This window comes from Mus musculus, chromosome 4, assembly GCF_000001635.26.
Source record: "Mus musculus strain C57BL/6J chromosome 4, GRCm38.p6 C57BL/6J".
NCBI lineage: Eukaryota > Metazoa > Chordata > Mammalia > Rodentia > Muridae > Mus > Mus musculus.
Window position 1 is genome coordinate 22,490,001 of NC_000070.6, and position 3,668 is coordinate 22,493,668.

Genomic DNA, 3,668 nt, shown 5'->3' on the forward strand with positions numbered 1-3,668 from the left:
TGGCCTCCCCGCTTCTATGCTCTGGCCCAGCGCGGGGTAGAGCTCCGGCTGGTTCTTTCGGCCAAATTGAGGCTCAGAGGGAGCATTTTAGGGCCTCGGAGCATCTTCATCTAGACAGCAAAATGGAGCGGGCCAGAAAAATTCATCACGACTAACGAGATGTGGTGCTCTTCCGGGAGTGGCTGAATTGTTTATAAATCACCGCGGCTGAGCACTGGCCCCCGCAAAGAGCCTTGACTGCGAATCTCCACGTGTTCTGTGTTTATGAAAGTGTATGGAGGGGACAGCAACGGTCAGGGGAGGGGCGCGCCCACTGGAGCCAGCAGGACCGAGCTCCACCTGCTCGCGCTCACCTGCTCAGCTCCGCTCCTCAGGGCTGAGAGTCCCATAGGGAACGCACAGCCACTTAGGCTGCGCCTTTCGGGGCTGTTAGAAATTTAGTAACTTTGCGGGGCCAGGAAACATTGAAAAGTTCCACCCTTCTCAGTGCGCAGACTCGGCGTCTGCTGAGGGTGATTTTTGGTTTGCGCCCTCGACCGGGGGCGGCGGGAGAAGCAACTTCCTCTGGTCTTCTGGAGGTGTAACCTACGTGCCCAGTAGGATATACTGCCGGGTTGTGAAATGTCCACGCCTCTCCCCAACTGTCTTCCTTCCCAGCCCTCCGGGCTTGGCTTTCTTGCTTCCCCAGGAGTTCAAATCTCCAACCTGCGGAAGAATTCAGCTGCTTGAAAGGACTTAAGGCAGTGTGCGGAGGACATCTCCTTTCTCCGCCAGTAAAGAGAGGTGACCTTCTGTTCCTATTTAATTTCACATTGGTTTTTGTTTGTTTTTGTGGGGGTTTTCTTTCTTTCTTTCTTTCTTTCTTTCTTTCTTTCTTTCTTTCTTTCTTCCTTCCTTCCTTCCTTCCTTCCTTCCTTCCTTCCTCCTCCTCCTCCTCCTCCTCCTCCTTCTTCTTCTTCTGTTGCTTTTAGAAGATTCTTCGAAGCCTGTAGGGTGATACTCTCAAGGGAATAATTAAGTTTCCAGATTTCTTTCCGATGGATGTGTGGCTACCTAGGTTAAGAACTCCCTCCCCCAGGGGTACCCTAGGCATAGGACGCTAAGTGTCTGCGCCTGACGGTGGTGGCAGCGAGGAGGCATCACGTGAACATCAGAACTTACTGTGATGGGACTCCACTGACTGTTAATGCCAGCAGATCCTCCCTATTTTGTTGTCCCAGAACTGCACTCCCCCCCCCCATCCCCGCCTCATCCGCAGGCGTGCGAATGGACTAGCTCGAAGTGGCTCCCCAACTGGTCTAGCTGTGTGTGTGTGTGGGGGGGTTGTACTCGGGAGTATACTAAATGGTGTCCCGCCAAGGAGCCTCAGCCTCCGTTTTCACACACGCTCGCATGCGCGCGCGCGCACACACACACACACACACACACACACACACACACACCGTGCAGGGCCAGTGGAGGGGAGGGTCGGACGAGGAGCGCAGCTCCACTTGGAGCACCGCCCCTCTCCACCCCTCCATGAGCCCAGACTGCCTCCGCCTGTCGCTGGGGGCCTGGTTGGCTCGAAAGCGGGGTTCGGAGCATCTGGGAGTCCCCCCCCCCCACCTCCCCACGCCCCGCGCGCCTCCTCCGCTTGTAGCAGATCTAGCAGCTCAGGGACTCCAGAAACCTTGGCTCTCTAAGGTTTTAACTCCAAATTGGGGAAGGGGGGAGGGTGGGAGGACTCTCTCTGGTCTCACGGTCATTGACACGGTTCTTCTTACTGACCAAGTCAGGGAAGAGACCGCCTGTTTGCTTGCCAGTCTCTGTCTGAAATGGTGCGTTGAAGGTGTCTTGGGTAGACTCCTTTGGCTTTTGATTCAGCTTGTTCTTTTTCACTGTTCAAAGCAGCTGTTCAAAGACCGAGGCTGCTTACGATGACGTGGAGAGGATTTCAAACAACCTTAACAGGCTTTGAACTGACAAGAAGCGGTGATATCTGCCTCACTCTGGCACAGCTCCTCCAGTGCACTTGCTAGGACAATGGCTGAGAAAGCACTTGGTGCTGGCCTCTCTGCCGGGGGCGAGGACTGCCCAAACCCCAGAGACCCTAAGGCAGGAGTTGCTGCACTACAATGGAGAGGTCTTGTCTTAGGCTGCACCTCAGGTTCTCTCAGATCTTCTGGAAGGGCGTTATTCAGCGGTACTGTGGTTGCGCTGGTATGAAGTGGTGTGGGCTTCCTGAGATTAGAATGCACTAGGTAGAGGGAAAACAACCAGACACAACAATGCTAAAAACCACACACACACACACACACACACACACACACACACACACACACACACACACTGAGAAACTGCTGTGCGGGGCTTTGAAAAGCGGCAGCCTCTTGATTCAAGAATCCCCAAATTATCCCCTTAGTAGAGCAGTCCAAGCTCTGGAACTTAAACTCTGCTTGTTAACTAGCAAACACTTTCACTTCATAAATACATAAAATGTTGTTTATGTATTTCTTTATGCTAGAAATTGACCGAAGGTGTACCTAACCATTTTTGTACACTGAACTGAAGACACTGAAACAGGAGAGATGACATTCATTTGATAGATTTACATTTTGCTTCGTTATGCAATCTCAGTAAAGTAGAAATCAGGTAACAACAGAAAACAAAAGGGATTTTCTTAGATGGTCATTGGAAGAGTAAAAGTGACAACTGGCTTAAAATTATGTAAAGGCGATCATTGCTTTAAAAAAAAGGTACATCCACCTTGGGTGGGATTACCCTCCTCCTCCTCCTCCTCCTCCTCCTCCTCCTCCTCCTCCTCCTCCTCCTCCTCCTCCCCCTCTCCTTTCTTTCTGCTCTTCTAGTGCCAGCAGCTGCTTGATGGAGACCTCTTCTCCCCACATCTGAATGGAACGTCTTTGCCCAGAGTCTACAGAATGTCAAAACTGAGGCTCCGACCTCAGAGCTACAGCTTTAAGGACCACTCCACACAAAGAGGCAGCTGGTTGCTTTAATGAAAACTGCCTTTAAGCTTCAAGAACTGAGGCCTTGGGGAATCCATTTATAAGGAGCCTAGAAAATGCATTTCCAAGTTGTATGTTCTTAGGAGATACAAAATAAAATTTACCTGAAAAAATTAATTGTAATTAAATAGCTATGCATTGTCTCTTGAATAAAGATCTGCCACTTAGAATTTTATGTTCCATGTATAAATACATTTTGCAAATTGCTGAATGTTTGTCTGTCCCCACATCAATGGAAAAACAGAACAAAGCAAAAGCAAAGGTGAAGAAGCACAAACTTTCTGAAAGGTGAAGCTCCTTAACTCATATACGTGGCAAGTTAGTTTGTTGGTTGCTTGTATGCACACAATTCTGTTTATTTTTAACTACCTACCAAGTAGTCCATTGAAAATGTACCGTTCAGTAGGATTTGACATTGTTTGGATTTGGAACTGTTTGCATTCATTAATTTCTTTTCCCTTCTTCAAGCTATGGATCTCCTCATTAAAATGACCCACTCCTTGTACTCACAAAGTGAACATTTTATAAACAGGTTTGAAGACTTCTAACACCACATAACCCAGGCAGTGTAAGCTGTTTCTGGGATTACTTGGAGTAAACTACCAAAGAAAGCCTGCTAAGTTTTGAGTGTTGAATATGAGGCCAGAAGAAGGTGTAAATATA

At 49.0% G+C, this 3,668-nt stretch overlaps 1 long non-coding RNA gene across 1 annotated transcript; it reads left to right on the forward strand.

The window, feature by feature from the left end:
- The first annotated feature begins 547 nt into the window (after window positions 1-547).
- Window positions 548-3,126, forward strand: Gm30731 (predicted gene, 30731). Its single transcript, NR_131335.1, has 3 exons — window positions 548-783; window positions 1,891-2,199; window positions 2,847-3,126. It is a non-coding gene; the product is annotated as a predicted gene, 30731 (long non-coding RNA).
- The last annotated feature ends 542 nt before the right edge of the window (window positions 3,127-3,668 follow it).